A 17,848-nucleotide genomic window follows, 5' to 3' on the forward strand; every position below is an offset into this window, starting at 1 on the left:
CTGTGGAGAGAGAAATGTGTGTTGTTGAGTCTGTCACATCAGGAGAATTACAGTGGTATGAGAGAGGAGTTGGCTGAAGTAAACTGGAAGGAGCTGCTGGCAGGGATGACAGAGCAGCAAGGGTGTGCGTTTCTGGGCAAAATGAGGAAAGTGCAGGACATGTGTATTGCAAAAATGAAGATTTACTCAAATGGTAAAGTAGCATAACTGTGGCTAACAAAGGAAGTCAAAACTATTGTAAAAACAAAAGAGAGGGCATACAACAAAGCAAAAATTAGTGGCAAGCTAAAGGATTGGGAACTTTTTAAACACCTACAGAGAGCAACGAGAAGAATGATAAGAAGGGAATGATGAAATATGAAAGCAAGCTCGCAAATAATTTCAAAGTGGATAGTGAAAGCTTTTTTGAGTATGTTAAAAATAAAAGAGAAATGATAGTGGATATAGGACTGCTTGAAAATGAAGCAGCAGAAATAATAACGGGGGTCAAGGAGAGGGCTGATGAACTAAATGAGTATTTGGCATCAGTCTTCACTGTGGGAGACACCAGCAGTAGTCCTGATGTTGTAGTGTGTGAAGGAAGTGAGTGCAGTTACTGTTACAAGAGAGAAGGTGCTCAAAAAGCTGAAAGACCTAAAAGTACATAAGTCACCCAGACCAGAGAAATTGCACCCTAGGGTTCTGAAAGAGGTAGCGTTAGAGATTGTAGTTGCATTAGAAATGATCTTTCAAAAATAATTGGCAACACGAGTGAATCTGCAGATGCTGGAAATAAATAAAATCACAAAATGCTGGCAGAACTCAGCAGGCCAGACAGCATCTATGGGAGGAGGTAGTGACGACGTTTCAGACCGAAATCCTTCATCAGGAGTCAGAGGAGGAGAAATCAGGAGGAACCCTCCTGATGAAGGGTTTCGGCCCGAAACGTCGTCACTACCTCCTCCCATAGATGCTGTCTGGCCTGCTGAGTTCTGCCAGCATTTTGTGTTTTCAAAAATCATTGTACTCTGGCATGGTGCCAGAGGACTGGAAAACTGAAAATGTTACTCCATTCTTTAAGAAAGGAGGAAGGCAGCAGAAAGAAAATTATAGACCTGTTAGCCTGACCTCAATGGTTGGGAAGATGTTAGAGTCAACTGTTAAGGATGAGGTGATGGAGTACTTGGTGACACAGGACAAGGTAATATAAAGTCAGCATGGTTTCCTTCAGGGAAAATCCTGCCAGACGAACCTGTTGGAGTTCTTTGAGGAGATTACAATTAGGATAGATAAAGGGGATGCAGTGGATGTTGTGTATTTGGACTTTCAGAAGATCTTTGACAAGGTACCACACGTGAGGCTGCTTACCAAGTTGAGAGCCCATGGTATTACAGGAACGTTACTAATGTGGTTAGAGCATTGGCTGATTGGTAGGAAGCAGTGAGTGGGAATAAAAGGATCCTTTTCTGGTTGGCTGCCAGTGACTAGTGGTGTTCCGCAGGGGTCGCTATTGGGATCACTTCTTTTTATGTTGTAAAGAATGATTTAGATGATGGAATAGATGGCTTAGTTGCCAAGTTTTCAGATGGTACAAAGATTGATGGAGGGACAGGTAGTGTCGAGGAAACAGGTAGGATGCAGAAGGACTTAGACAGATGAGAAGAATGAGCAAGAAAATGGCAAATGAAATACAATGTTGGAAAATGCATGGTCATGACTTTGGTAGTAGAAATAAATGCGAGGTCTATTTTCTAACAGGGAGAAAATCCAGGAATCTGAGATGCAGAGGGACTGGGAGTCCTTGTGCAGAACACCCTGAAGGTTAACTTGCAGGTTGAGTCGGTGATGAGGAAGGCAAATGCAATCATTGTTAGCATTCATTGCATGAGGTCTAGAATACAAGAGCTGGGATGTGATGCTGAGGCTTCATAAGGCACTGGTGAGGCCTCACCTTGAGTATTGTGAACAGTTTTGGGCCCCTCATCTTAGGCATTGGGGAGGGTCCAGAGGAGGTTCACAAGGATGATTCCAGGAATGAAAGGGTTATCATACGAAGAATGTTTGATGGCTCTGGGTCTGTAATCACTGGAATTCAGAAGGATGAAGGGGGGATCTCATTAAAACCTTTTGAATGTTGAAAGGCCGAGACAGAATAGATGTGGAAAGGATGTTTCCATGTTTCCCATTGTGGGAGAGTCTATGACAAGAAGGCACAGCCTCAGGATAGAGGGGCGCCCTTTTAAAACAGATGCGGAGAAATTTCTTTAGCCAAAGGGTGGTGAATTTGTGGAATTTGTTGCCACATGCAACTGTGGAGGCCAGGTTGTTGGGTGTATTTAAGGCAGAGATTGATAGGTTCTTGTTTGGAGATAGCATCAAAGGTTATCGGGAGAAGGCCGGGAACTGGGGTTGAGGAGGAGAAAATAAAAGGATGAGCTGTGATTGAATGGCGGAGCAGACTCGATGGGCCAAATGGCCTAATTCTGCTCCTGACTTATGATCTTATGGTCTAATATTCAGGTGTTCTGTTGGTTTATACAGAACAGAGTGGGAGGGATTAAAGGAAGGGGGCATTACTAGTCAAGGAAAATGTCATGGCAGTGCTTAGTCAGGACAGACTGGAAAACTCCCCAGTGAAGCGTTATGATGGAACTGAGAATTAAGAAACATACGACCACGTTAGTGGGGCTATATTATAGACCACCCACCAGTCTGAAGGAATTAGAGGAAAAAATTATCGTGACATCACAGACTGTTGAAAAAAAAGTAAGATTGATATAGTAGGTGATTTTAACTCTCCACGTATTCATTGGGACTCCCGTACTGTAAAAGGAGTAGATATTATAGAGTTTGTCAAATGTGTTCTGGAAAGCTTTCGTAATAAGTACGTAGAAGTCCCAACAAGAGAGTGCGATACTGGATCTGCTATTAGGGAATGAGACAGGGCAGGTGACATTACTTTGTGTTGGGGAACACTTGACGTTTAGTGATCACAGTGTCTTTAGTTCAAAGTAAATATGGAAAAAGTTAGATCTGGTTTCGGGATGAGATTCTAAATTGGAGAAAGGTCGATTTTGATGGTGTCGACAATGATCTGGGAAGTGTGGATTGGGACAGGCTGTTTTCTGCCAAAGGTGTGCTTGGTAAGTGGGAGGCCTTCAAAGGTGAAATTTCCAGAGATCAAAGTTTGTGTGTGACTGTCAGAATAAAATGTAGAGATAACAGATTCAGGGAGCCTTGGTTTTCAAAAGATACTGAGGCCCTGGTTAAAAAAAGAGAGGTGCGTAGCATGTATAGGCAGGTAGGAACAAATGAGGTATTTATGGAGAAAATGAAACGCAAGAGAACACTTGAGAAGAAAATCAGGGCTAAAAGAAGTACGAGGTTCCCTTACAGTCAAGATGAAGGAAGGTCCTATGGTATTCTACAGATATGTTAAGAGCAAAAGGGTTGCAAGGGACAAAACTGGTCGTCTGGAAGATCAGAATGGTGATCTACTCATGCAGTGAAAAGAGATGGGGAGATCTTAAATGGATGTTTTCATCTGTATTTACTCAGGAGACAGACACGGAGTCGATAGAAACGAGACAAAGCAGTAGCAAGGGTAATGCACCCAATACTGATTACACAGGAGGAGGTGTTTGCTGTCTTGAGGCAAATCAGGGTGTATAAACCCCCGGTGTCTGAGAAGCTGATCCCTTGGACCCTGAGAGATGCAAGGGCAGAAATTGCCGGGGTCGTAGCAGAGACATTTAAATCATCCTCAGTGACAGGTGAGGTACCGGAGGATTGGAGGATAGCTAATGTTGATCTGCTGTTTAATAAAGGCTCTAAAAGTAAACCAGGAAATTATAGGCTGGTGAGCCGGTCATCAGTAGTGGGAAGGTTATTGGAAGGAATTCTAAGACAATAAGACTATAAGATATAGGAGAAGAATCAGACGATTTGGCTCATTGAGCCTGATCCACCATTACATCATGGCTGATCCGCCTTTCCTCCGATAATTCTTGCATTGATGGATATGCAGCTCAGGGCATTAGTCACACCCTAATCAACGTTATGATTCCTGACTTTGTCTGAGGCTGAAACATCTGTCTCCATGACCTCTCCACTAACTGTTCTGGCACTTTGTTTCCCATCCTCCTGTAACTCTAGTTTATTGTGCAGTATTAACAAACCTTCCCACCCTGGTCCTCCTCCAGTTCAGGTGGCAACCGTCTCTTCTGTACACGTCTCACCTTCCCTGGAGGAGAGCCCAATGATACAGAAATCTTGTGCCCTCCCTCCTACACCAACTCCTTAGCCACATGTTAAACTGTATGATATTCCTAGTTCAGGTCTCACTAGCACGTGGCACAGGAAGCAACCCTGGGTCACAACCCTGGAGGTTCTGCCATTTAACTTAGTACCTAACTCCCTGAAATTCCTCTGCAGAACCTCATCACTCATCCTACCCATGTCATCTACATGGACCACAACCTCTGGCTGTTCACCCTTCCAGTTCAGATTACTGAGGTCTCGATCCAAGATATCCTGGACCCTGGCACCCAGGAGGCAACATACCAGCTGAGAATCTTGTTCTCGCCCACAGAACCTTCATTCTGTTCCCTGAAATAATGAATCTCTTATCACCACAACATGACACTTCTCCCCCCATCACTTCCCTTCAGAGTCACAGAGCCAGAGACCCAACCACTGTGACTTTCCTCTGTTAGGTCACCCCTCCCCAACCCAGCAATATCCAAAGTGATATACCTGTTGTTGAGGGGAATTGCCACGGGCTTCTTAACCCCTTCCCCCTTCCGGTGGAGCAGAGGACAGGGATTCAGATTTCTGGATAATTGGGACCTCTTCTGGGGCAGGTGTGATCTGTGCAAAAGGATCGGGTTGCACTTGAATCTGAGGGGGACCAATATTCTTCCGGGCAGATTCACTAGAGATGTTGGGAGTGGTTTAAACTAATATGGCAGGGGGATGGGAACCAGTTTATAGAGCTGAGGATGAGCCAGTGGGTTTACAAGCAGATGATGGGTGTAACCTGAATGTAAGGAAGGACAAGCCAATGACTGAGTACAAATGCAGACAGAGCAAAGGGTTAAATTGTACCACAGAGGCAAAATTCAAAAGGGAGAAGAATGCAGGACTGGAGGTGATATATTTAAATGCACGTAGTATTCGGAATAAGGTGGACAAACCCATGGTACAGTTAGAGATTGATCGGAATGATGTTTTGGGCATCACTGAGTCAATAGGTGGGCTTAACATCAACGGATATACTTTGTATTGAAAGGACAAGCAGGAAGACATAGGTGTTGGTGTGGCTCTGTTGGTAAGAGATGGAATTACATCTTTTGAAAGAGGTGACAGGGTCAGAGAATGTTCAGTCTTTGTGGGTGGATCGAAGAAACTGCAAGGGTAAAAAAAAAGTTATGGGAATCATACATAGGCTTCCAAACAGTAGCCAAGATGTGAGGTTGAGATTGCAAAGGGATCTGGAAAAGGCATGTAATAAGGGTAATGGCACAATTGTAATGGAGGACTTCAAGATGCAAGGGGATTGGGAAAATCATGTTGGTGTCTGATCACAAGAGAGGGAATTTGCGATGGTATTTTAGAGCAGCTTTTGCTTGAGCCTACTCGGGAAAAGGTTATCTTAGATTGGATGTTGTGTAATAACCTGGATCTTATTAGGGAGCTTAATGTAAAGGAATCCTTAGGAAGCAGTGACCGTAATATGATTGAATTCATACTGTAATTTGAGAGGGAGAAGCAGAAGTCATGTGTATCAGTATCACAATGGAATAAAGGGAATTACAGAGCCATGAGAGAGGAGCTTGCCCAGGTGGATTGGAGGAGAATACTGGTGGGGATGACGGCAGAGCAGAGGTGCCTGAAGATTTTAGGAATAGTTCACAAGGTGCAGGATAGATATATCCCACAAATGAAGAAGTTCTCAAATGGCAGGGATAGGCATCTGTGACTGACAAAGGAAGTTGAGGACTGCATAAAAGTCAAGGAAAAGGCATATAAGGTAGCAAAAGTGAGTGAAAAGTTGAATGATGGAAAACTTCTAAAACCCCACAAAAGGCAACTGGAAAGACACAAGAAAGAGAAAGATGAAATATGAGAGCAAACAAGCCAATAATATAAAACAGGATACTAAAAGTTTTTTTTAGTTACGTAAAGAGTAAAAGGGAGTTGAGAGTTGATATTGGACCACTGGAAAATGATGCTGGTGAGGTAGTAATGGGGGACAAAGAAATGGCAGATGAACCTAATGGGTACTTTGCATCTGCTTTCACTGTGGAAGACACTAGCAGTGTGCCAGAGATCTGTGAGTGTCAGGGAGCAGGAGTGAGTGTCATTGCTATTACAAAGGAATAAGTGCTAGGCAAACTGAAAGGTCTTAAGGTGGATAAGACCAGATGGACGACATCCCACAGTCCTGAGAGAGGTTGCTGAAGAGAAACTGATGCATTGGTCATGATCTTTCAAGAATCACTTGATTCTGGCATGGTCCCAGAGGAGTGGAAGATTGCAAATGTCACTCCACTCTTTAAGAAGGGAGGAGGACAAAAGAAAGGAAATTATAGGCCAGTTAGCCTAACCTCCATGGTTGGGAAAGTGTTGGAGTCTGTTATTAGGGGCGAGGTTTTGGGATACTTGGAGACTAATGATAAAATAAGTCAAAGTCAGCATGGCACTATAAAAGAAGTTTCGTTTAGCGAAGTGGCCATCGTGGGAGTGGACTGAGTCAGAGTGGGACGGCTTTGGTTCAACAGGCTTTGGCGTGAACAGGCAGAGGTGAGGGTAGGTTCCGGTAAGTTTTTGTTGTTGTTTTTTACTCTTTCAATTTCTTTTTTAACTAGTGAGTTTAGAGAGAATGTCAGGCAGGATGTTGGAATGCTCCTCTTGCAGGATGTGGGAAGGCAGGGAGACCTCCAGTGTTCCTGACAACGACACCTGCAAGAAGTGCATCCTGCTGCAGATCCTAACAAACTGCGTTAGGGAACTGGAGCAGGAGCTGGATGACCTCCGGATTATTCGGGAGGATGAGGAGTTTATAGATAGTAGTTTCAGGGTGGCAGCTACGCCAAAGGAGCAGGGCACAGGTAATTGGGTTACCGTCAGGTGAGGGAAGGGGAAAGGGCTATTAGAGCAGTGTTCCCCTGTGGCCATTCCACTCAACAACAAGTATACTGATTTGGATACTGTTGGGGGGGGATGACTTACCTGGGACAAGCTGTGGCAGCCGGATCTCTGGCACTGATTTTGCTGATGATACAAAGATTGGAGGTGTAGTGGACAGTGAGGATGGTTTTCAAAGCTAGCAGAGGGATTTGGACCAGCTGGAAAAATGGGCTGACAAATGGCAGATGGAGTTTAATGCGGACAAGTGTGAGGTATTCCACTTTGGAAGGACAAACCAAGGTAGAACATACAAGGTAAATGGTAGGGCACTGAAGAGTGCAGTAGAACAGAGGGATCTGGGAGTACAGATACATAATTCCCTCAAAGTGGCGTCACAGGTAGATAGGGTTGGAAATAGAGCTTTTGGCACATTGGCCTTTATAAATCAAAATATTGAGTATAAGAGTTGGAATGTAATGGTGAGGTTGTATAAGACATTGGTGAGACCGAATTTGCAGTATTGTGTGCAATTTTGGTCACCTAATTACAGGAAGGATATTAATAAGGTTGAAAGAGTGCAGAGAAGGTTTACAATGATGTTGCCGGGACTTGAGAAACTGAGTTACAGAGAAAGGTTGAATAGGTTAGGACTTTATTCCCTGGAGCATAGGAGAATGAGGGGAGATTCGATAGAGGTGTATAAAATTATGATGAGTATAATTAGAGTTAATGCAAGCAGGCTTTTTACTCTGAGGCTAGGGGAGAAAAAAACCAGAGGACATGGGTTAAGGGTGAAAAGGAAAAAGTTTAAAGGAAACATTAGGGGGGGCTTCTTCACGCAGAGAGTAGTGGGAGTGTGGAACGAGCTGACAGTTGAAGTGGTGAATGCAGGATCACTTTTAACATTTAAGAAAAACTTGGACAGATACATGGATGAGAGGTGTATGGAGGGATATGGTCCAGGTGCAGGTCAGTGGGACTCGGCAGAAAAATGGTTCGGCACAGCCAAGAAGAGCCAAAGGGCCTGTTTCTGTGCTGTAATGTTCTATGGTTCTATAGTTTCTGTGATGGCAAATCTTGCCCGATAAATCTGTTAGAATTCTTTGAGCAAGTAACAAGCATGGCGGGCAAAGGAAAAGCATTGGATGTTATTTAATTGGATTTTCAGAAGGCATTTGATTCTTAACAAGATTAAATATTATGGTGTTACAGCAAAGATACTGGCATGGATAGAGGAATGGCTGACAGGTACGAGGGAGCAAGTGGGAATAAAAGGGGCCTTTCTGGTTGGCTGCCAGTGACTAGTGGTGTTCCTCAGGGGTCAGTATTGGGACCACTACTTTTCACTTTGTTTGACAATGGTTTAAATAATGGAATTGATGGCTTTATGGCAAAGTTTATGGATGATACAAAGATAGGTGGAGGGGTAGGTCGTGCTGAGGAAGCAATGCGTTTGTAGCAGGGCTCTGACAAATTGGAAGAACGGGCAAAAAGTGGCAGATGGAAAACAGTGTTGGGAAATGTATGATAATGCATTTTGGTAAAAGGAACAACAGTTGATGACTATTATCCAAATGGGGAGAAGGTTCAAACATCAGAGGTGCAGAGGGACTTAGGAGTCCTCGCGCAAAACTCCCAGAAGGTTACTTTACAGGTTGAGTCTGTGGTAAAGAAGGCAAGTGAAATGTTAGCATTTATTTCAAGGGGAATAAAATATAAAAGCAAGGAGACTATGCTGAGCCTTTGTAAGACTCTAGTCAGGACCCACTTGGTGTAATATCAATACTTTTCTGTATTGCCCAATGGCCGTAACCTCAAGTACCCACTTTGGACACTGTTGAGAGGGGAGTCACACTGACCAGGTCTCTGGCATTGAGTCTGGTGCTGTGGCTCAGAAGAGCAGAGAGGAGAAGAGAACTGCAGTGGTGATGGGAGATTCCATAATCAGAGGAACAGAGACCAGATTGTGTGGGCGCGATAGAGACACTCGGATGCCATGTTGCCTCCCTGGTGCCAGGATCAGGGATGTCTCGGGTTGGGTCAATGGTTTTCTCAAGGAGGAGGGATTGTGTACACCCCCAAGGTTCTGAAAGACATGGTTGAAGAGATTGTGGGGAATGAGTAGTGATCTGCCAAGAATTATTTGATTCTGGCATGCTTCCAGACGAATGGAAAACTGCAAATGTTACTCCATTCTCCAAGAATGCAGAGAGGCAGAAAAATTGAAATTATAGGCCAGTTAGTCTGACCTCAGTGATTGTGAAGAGGTTGCAGTCGATTGTTAAGGGTGTGCTTTTGGGATACTTGAAGGCACATGATAAAATGGGCCGTAGTCAGCATAGATTCCTCAAGGGAAGATCTTTCCCCACAAATCTTTTGGAATTCTATGAGGAGATAACAGGCAGGATAGACAAAGAAGAGTCGGTGGATGTTGTTTACTTGAATTTTCAGAAGGCCTTTGACAAAGTGCCACACATGAGGCTGCTTAACAAGATAGAAGCCCAGGTATTACATGAGATTTACTAGCATGGATAGAAGATTGGCTGATTGGCAGGAGGCAAAGAGTGGAAATAAAGGGGGCTTTTTCTGGTTGTCTGCCGGTGACTAGTGGTGTTTGCAGGGGTGGTTTTGGGACCACTTCTTCTTGCGTTATATGTCAATGATTTGGATGATGGAATTGATGGGTTTGTGGCCAAGTTTGCAGATGATATGAAGATAGGTGGAGGTGCAGATAGTGTCAAGGAGGCAGGGAGTCTGCAGAAGAATTTAAGTAGGTTAGAAACACAGGCAAAGAGGTGAAAGATGGAATATAGCTTAGGGAAGTTTATGGTCATACATGTTAGTAGATGGAATAAAGGCATGGACTATTTTCTAACTTGGGGGAAAATTCAAAAACCTAGGTGCAAAGGGTCAAGAATGTATCCAGGAAAGAAAGCATTAATGCATGAGGAGTGTTTGATGGTCCTTAGCCTTCACTTGCTGGAGTTCAGAAGAATCGGGGTGGGGAGGGGGGGAATCTCATTGAAACCTATGAATATTGAAAGGGGTTTATGTGGAGAGGATTTTCTTATAGTGGGGGAGTCTAGAACTAGTGTACTCGGAATAGAAATGAGGAGGAATTTCTTCAGCTCGATGGTGGTGAATCAGTGGAATTCATTGCAAAGCGGAGGTTGGTAGTTCCTTGATTAGTTGGGGCATCAAAAGTTACAGGGAGAAAGCAGGAGAATGGGGCTGATAGGGTTAATAAATCAGCCATGACAGAATGGTTGAGCAGTCTCGATGGGCCTGATGGGTTAATTCTATTCCTCCGTCTTAAGGTCTGATGGTGTCAGCACACACCAGTAACCCCAACCACAAACTGTTCCAGCTGCTACCATCTGGGAAACGGTACCCCAGGACCAACAGCTTCGTCCACCAGGCCATCAGACTGATTAACTCATGCTGACACGATTGTATTTCTATGTTATATTGACTGTCCTGATGGAAAGATTGAGATGCATACAGGGCTAGTCTAGAAGGTGAGGTCTTCAGAGATCCAAAGGAGGTAAGTGAACTAATTCATATCTGGCTCGATGGGAAGAAGCAGAGGGTGAGGAGAGAAACCAGAGGGAGGTGTTTCTTAGACTGGAGATCTGTGATGAGTGATATATCAGAAGGATTGGTGCTGGGACTGTTGTTCATTATTTATACATAAGACCAGATGACATAAGAGCAGAATTAGGCCATTCAGCCCATCATGTCTGTTCTGCAATTCCAACATGCTGTTTTATTATTCCCTCTGAACCCCATTCTCCTACCTTCTCCCTGTAACTGCTGACACCTTACTGGGTGCCATGGTAACAAAGGGGACTGTGCGATGACGTTCTGTCACCGTTCTGTCAGTATTCTCTGTACATCCTTCCCGTAGAATATGTGGGTGTCCTCCAGATGGCCCCATTCCCTCCCACGGCCCAAAGCCATACTGGGTAGGTAAATTGGTCATTGTAAATTGTTTTATGATTAGGTTAAGGATAAATTGGGGAGTTGTCGGCTGTTCCCCGGCTGACACGGTTCAGAGGGCTGGGAGAGCCTCTTCCTCGATGTACATCAAAATAAATAAATAAAATAACCAGGAACCTGTGGATCTCCGGGCAAAATGCAGGGAAATAGGACCGGCTTAGATGAGAATCTTGTTCGGGATGGACGAGTTGGTCTGGAGGTTCTATAACAATATGATGCTGTGCAGATTTGGGGAATTAAGAAGGCAGCAGAGGTGAATGAGGAGGACCTGGGGGAGAGCAGTGGGACAGACCATTGCATATTTAGAGCCCACCTACCTTGTCGAGACCATTGGAAGAGCTGGAGGTGATGTCACCATTCAGGAAGTGATGTGTGTCAGTGGAAACAGCTGATTGGTGAGCAGCAAGGGTGGGTTGTTCACTGAAATGAAGACAAAGGCAGGGATGTTACATTCTAACAGGCAGTGTTTATCAACGAAGAATCTTGTTGGTGTAATAAGAAAGTAAGAACATAAGAAATAGGAGCAGGAGTAGGCCATCCGGCCCATCGAGCCTGCCCCGCCATTCAATAAGATCATGGCTGATCCGTCCATAAACTCAGCTCCATCTACCTGTCTTTTTCCCAGAACCCTTAATTCTCCTACTATGGAAAAATCTATCTAACTGTACCTTAAACATTGTGAAGAAGCCTCAACTGCTTCCCTGGACAGAGAATTCCACAGATTCACCACTGTCTGGGAAAACAGTTTCTCCTCATCGTTGTCCTAAATCGTCTCCCCTGAATCTTGAGGCAATGTCCCCTAGTTCTAGTCTCACCTACCAATGGAAACAACTTTCCTACTTCTATCTTAACTATCCCTTTCAAAATTTTGTATGTTTCTATAAGATCCCCTCTCATTCTTCTGAATTCTAGAGAGTATAGTCCCAGGAGACTCAATCTCTCCTCATAGGTTAACCCCTTCATCCCCGGAATCAACCTCCTGTGCAGTGCCTCTGAAGCCAATATATCCTTCCTGAAGTAAGGAGACCAAAACTGCACACAGTACTCCAGGTGTGTCCTCACCAGTACCCTGTATAGGTGCAGCATGACCTCCCTGCTCTTGAATTCAATCCCTCTAGCAAATGAAGGCTAACATTCCGTTTGCCTTCTTAATAACCTGTTGTACCTGCAAGCCAACTTTTCATGATTCATGCACAAGCAGTCCCGTGTCCCTCTGCACAACAGCATGCTGCAATCTTATTCCTTCCAAAGTCGATGATCTCCCATTTACCAACGTTGTATTCCATCTGCCAGACCTTGGCCCACTCATTTAACCCATCTCTGTCCCTCTGCAGACTCCCATATCCTCTGTACAATTTGCTTTTCCACTCAGTTTAGTGTCATCAGCAAATTTTGCTACTCTACACTCAGTCCCCTCTTCCAAATCATCAATGTAAATGGTGAACAGGTGCAGGACCAGCACCAAACTCTGCAACACCCCACTCACCAACACCCATTTATACCAACTCTCTGCCTTCTATTGGTTAACCAATCCACTATCCATGCCAATACACTTCCTCCGATTCCATGCATCCGTATCTTATTTATAAGTCTCTTGTACGGCACCTCATTGAACGCCTTCTGGAAATCCAGGTATAGTACATCCACCTGTTCCTCTCTATCCACTGCACTCATTATGTCCTCAAAGAACTCCAGTAAGTTTGTCAAACAGGACCTGCCCTTTCTGAATGCATGTTGTGTCTGTCTAATGGAACCACTCCTTTCTAAATGTTTTGCTATTTCTTCCTTAGTGACGGCTTCGAGCATTCAATACACTCAGTGAATGTGAGGTGCATGTTCTCTGTCCAGGAGGAAGAGGGGGCCCAGTGCAAGGGTGTCCATGACAGGAGAACTCCATCCAGTGGAATGTTCCTGCTGCAAAAGGTGGAAACCAGGGGAAAGTAGCAACAGGAACGTTTGTGTGACCACAGCTGGGGAGGCAAAAGACAGACACAGCTGTCGTGACAGGGGACTCGGCTGTAAGGGGTGTAGAGGGGCTTTCCACTGGGTGTAGACAAGCCTCTGAAATGGTATAACACACAAGCTGCTGTAGGAACTCAGCAGGTCAAGCAGTATCTGTGAGGGAAAGGAATTGTCAGTGTCAAAACCCAAAACGTCGACAATCGATCCCCACCCTCTCCCCCCCACACAGATACAGCCTGACTTGTTCAGATCCTCCAGCAGTTTGTTGTCTCTCCACATTCCAGTATCTGCAGTCTCTCCTGTCTCTATAAAGCTGTTGCCTCCCTGGTGCCAGGGGCAGGGACGTTTCCGATGTCTGTAGGACGTCCTGACCAGGGAGGGTGAACAGCCAGTGGTGGTGGGACTTTATACAACCTTGAGATTTATGTCCTTACAGGCAGTGACAGAACAAACACCCAAAGAGTCCATCAAACAAAAGAAGAATGTCAAAGACCTGAGAGGAAAAAAAAACCAATCAAAAGTAAGCAGACAGCATTCAGAAATTAAGTTGCTGAAGGTGAGTCCACAGAAGCCCGTTAGTTGCAGGTCACAGCCTCAGGTCAGTGTGAAGATGAGTAAACCTCACGGAACAGAGAGCTGAACCGGCCCCCACTCCCCCCACCCCCCAATCCCCACATCACACAGTGCCAGAGGGCAACTTCTCCCAGTCTGTCTGCATAACAGTTTAAATTCTTCTTGCTCATGCCTCTTCACTCTTTTTTAAAGGAAGCTGGGGTCTTGTCGGAGTCTGTGATCTACAGACGCACTCAGACTGAGCTCTGACCACCGACCAATCGAACATCAGAAGTTTGCGAGGAGGGGATTTCACTCGGGTCCACTGTCCAAGTAGAGATAGGCAGCGGCAGATCACCGCAGCAAAACTGAGCTCTGACCAGCGAGCAATCGGCGTTTGGGATTGATCAGCAAGAGCAAATTAAAGGAAGGCGGGGCAAGCAGAGCGGCCATCATTGGAGTGGGCAGAGTTAGAGTGGGGGGTCCTGAGGCTTCAGACAGGGAAAGCAGAGAAAAGAAAGATCCAGAAAAGTTGTTTTCACCCTTTCCCTCTTTATATCTGCTCACTGAGGACAGCAGAGATAACTGGCAGGGTAGCTGAATGCTCCTCTTGTGGGATGTGGGAACGCAGGGAGATCTCCAGTGTCCCTGACAACGACAACTGTGAGAAGTGCTTCCAGCTGCAGCTTCTGACACTCTGCGTTAAGGAGTTGGAGCTGGAACTGGGTGAACTCTGGATTATTCAGGAGGCTGGGGGGGGGTGGGGTGGGATAGATTGGACTTATAGACAGGTGGTTACACCCAAGGTGCAGGACACAGGAAACTGAGTGACAGTCAGGAAGGGGAAAGGGGTTAAGGAGCTAGTGCAGAATACCCCTGTGGCAATCCCCCTCAACAGGTATATCACTTTGGATACTATCAGTGTGGGCGGTGGTTGGGGTGGGGATAACCAAAAGAGGAAAGTCAGAGTGGTTGTGTCTCTGGCACTGAGACTGCATCTGTGACTCAGGAGGGAAGAGGGGAGAAGAGGCACACTGTGGTGATAGGGGACTCATTAGTTAGGGGAACAGAAAGGAGGATCTGTTATCTGGGAGGTATATTCCCAGATGCTAATGTACCTCCCGGGTGCCAGGGTCTGGGTCATCTGGGATCAGGTCTTCAGCATTCTGAAGTGGGAGGGTGGACAGCCAGAAGTCGTGATCCTTGTAGGTACCGATGACATGGACAGGACAAGTGACGAGGTTCTGCATAGGGTTAGGGTTCAGGGAGTTGGGTGCTAAGTTAAAGAGCAGGACATGCAGGGTTGTGATGTCAGGATTGCTGCCTGTGCCACGTGCCAGTGAGGCCGGAGTAGGAAGATTATACAGTTTAACATGTTGCTAAGGAGTTGGTGTAGGAGGGAGGGTGTAAGCTTTTTGAAACATCGGGATCTCTTCCAAGGAAGGTTGGACCCACACAGAAGGGACAGTTTGCACCTAAACTAGAGTGGGACTAATATCCGAGTGGGAAGGTTTGTTAACGCTGCACAGTGGGGCTTAAACTAGAGTTACAGCGGGATGGGAATCAGAGTGCCAGAACAGTTAGTGGAGAGGTTGAGGAGATAGATGTTGGTAAGACGTCAGACAAAGTCAGGAATCAAAAGGTTGAGCATGGTGCTGAGCTGCTGATATTTCAATGCAAGAAGCATCGTAGGAAAGGTGGATGAACTTAGCGTATGGATCATCACCTTGTAGCCGTTAGTAAGACTGGGTGGCAGGAGGGGCAGGACTGGCAGCTCAATATTCTGGGGTTCCGTTGTTTAGACGTGACAGAGCAGGAGGAATTACAGGAGGAGATGTGGCATCACTAGTCAGGGAAAATGTCACAGCACTGCTCCATCAGGACAGACTGGAGAACTTGTCTAGTGAGGTGTTAGGGGTGGAACTGAGAAATAAGAAAGCTATGAGCACATTAATTGGACTATATTACAGACTCCCAACAGTCCTTGGGATTTAGAGGAACAAACTTGTAGAGAGATCACAGACTGTTGCCTGAAACACAAGTTTGTTATAGAATGTGATTTTAACTTTCCACATGTTGTTTGTGAATCCAATACTGTGAAAGGACTGGATGGGATAGAATTTGTCAAATGTGTTCAGGAAAGTTTACTTCATACAAGTCCCAACGATGGATCATGCGATACTGGATCTGCTATGAGGGAATGAGACAGGGCAGGTGACAGAAGTCTGTGCAGGGTAACACTTTGCATTCAGTGACCACAATGCCATGAGTTTCAAGGATAGGTCTGGTCTGTACGTTGAGATTATAAACTGGAGAAAGGCCAATTTTGATGGTATCAGAGAGGATCTGGCAAGTGTGGATTGGGACAGGCTGTTTTCCGGCAAAGGTGTACTTGCAAAGCGGGACGCCACTTTCAAGTTTTCAAGAGATATTGAGGCCCTGGTTGAGAAAAAGAGGAGGTGCCCAGCAGGTATAGGCAGGTAGGAACTAATGAGGTGCTTATGGAATACAACAAATGCAAAAGAACACTGAAGTAAGAAATCAGGAAACTAAAGAAGGCGTGAGGTTGCTCTAGCAGACAAAGTGAAGGAGAATCGTAGGAAATTCTGCAGATACGTTAAGTGCAAAAGGATTGCAAGGGACAAAATTGGTCTTCTGGAAGATCAGAATGGTGATCCAGACGTGGAGCCAGAAGAGATAGGGGAGAACTGAAATGGAATTTAGGCACCTGTGTTTACTCAGGAGAAGGACACAGAGTCTATCAAAGTGAAACAAAGCAGTGTTGAGTTCATGGACCCGATACAGATTACCGAGCAGGAGGGGTTTGTGTTTACTCAGGAGAAGGACACAGAGTCTATAGAAGTGAAACAAAGCAGTGTCGAGTTCATGGACCCGATACAGATTACCGAGCAAGAGGGGTTTGCTAACTTGAGGCAAATTGGGGTGGATAAATCTCCATGGACTGACAAGGTGTTCTCTTGGAACCTGCAGGAGGCAAGTGCAGACATCGCAGGGGCCCTAACAGAGATATTTAAATCATCCTTAGCGACAGGAGAGGCACCAGAGGACTGGAGGATGGCCATTGTTGTTCTGCTGTTTCAACAAGGCTCGAAACAGAAACCAGGAAATGAAAGTCCGGTGAGTCTGACATCAGTTGTGGGAAAGTTATTGGAAGGTATTCTAAGGGATGCCCGACGCTGGCCCCCTAGGCCTGAGTCGACATAGTTATACTCTAAGGGACCGGATATCCAAGTATTTGGATAGACATGGAAAGATTAGGGAGAGTCAGCATGGCTTTGTGTGTGGTAGGTCATGTCTAAACAATCTTATAGAGTTTTTAAGGAAGTTACCAGGAAAATGGGTGAAGACAAGACAGTGGTTGTTATCTACATGGACTTTAGTAAGGCCTTGGACAACGTCTTGCATATGAGGCTGGTCAGAAAGGTTCAATTGCTCGGCATTTAGGATGAGGTAGTAAATTGGATTGGACATTGGCTTTGTGGGAGAAGCCAGAGAGTGGTAGTGGATGGTTACCTCTCTGACTGGAGGCCTGTGACCAGTGGTTTACAGCAGGGATCAGTGCTGGGTCCATCATTGTTTGTCGTCTGTATCAATCAGCTGGATGATAAGGTGGTTAACTGGATCAGCAACTTTGCAGATGACACCACGACTGGGGATGTCGTGGACAGCGAAAAGCCTATCATGGTTAGCAGAGGGGTCTGCATCAACTGGAAAAATGACAGATGGAATTTAGTGCAAACAACTGTGAGTGTAACCAACCAGGATAGGTCCTGGGGAGAAAGGGATCAGCCGTGATTGAATGGCGAAACAGTCTCGATGGGCCAAATGGCCAAACTCTGCTCCTACATCTTATGGTCTTGTAGTCTTGGGTGTCAGGGAGCAGGAGTGAGTGCCATTGCTATTTCAAAAGTGAAAGTCATCTGGACCAGCGTTCTGAGAGAGGTTGCTGAAGAAATAACGGATGCATTGGTCATGATCTTTCGAGAATCACTGGATTCTGGCATGGCCCCGGAGGACTGGAAATTTGCAAATGTCACTCCACTCTTTGAGAAGGGAGGAAGGCGAAAGAAAGGAAATTATAGACCAGTTAGCCTAACCTCAGTGGTTGGGAAAGTATTGGAGTCTACTATTAAGGATGAAGTTTCGGGGTACTTGTAGACTCATGATAAAATGAGTCAAAGTCAGCGTGGTTTCTGTGAAGGGA

The 17,848-nt window shown here is 45.3% G+C and overlaps 1 protein-coding gene across 2 annotated transcripts in view; it reads right to left on the reverse strand.

Annotated features, from left to right (window-relative positions):
• The window catches only part of LOC132392005 (up-regulator of cell proliferation-like), a 41,408-nt gene that overhangs the window by 19,731 nt on the left and 3,829 nt on the right, over window positions 1-17,848 (reverse strand). For both annotated transcript variants that reach the window (XM_059965895.1, XM_059965894.1), the window contains one exon: window positions 11,427-11,529. The gene's annotated coding sequence lies outside the window, so the exon portion shown is untranslated. The remainder of the gene's footprint in view (window positions 1-11,426; window positions 11,530-17,848) is intronic.

Source organism: Hypanus sabinus, chromosome 3 (assembly GCF_030144855.1).
Source record: "Hypanus sabinus isolate sHypSab1 chromosome 3, sHypSab1.hap1, whole genome shotgun sequence".
Classification (NCBI taxonomy): Eukaryota; Metazoa; Chordata; class Chondrichthyes; order Myliobatiformes; family Dasyatidae; genus Hypanus; species Hypanus sabinus.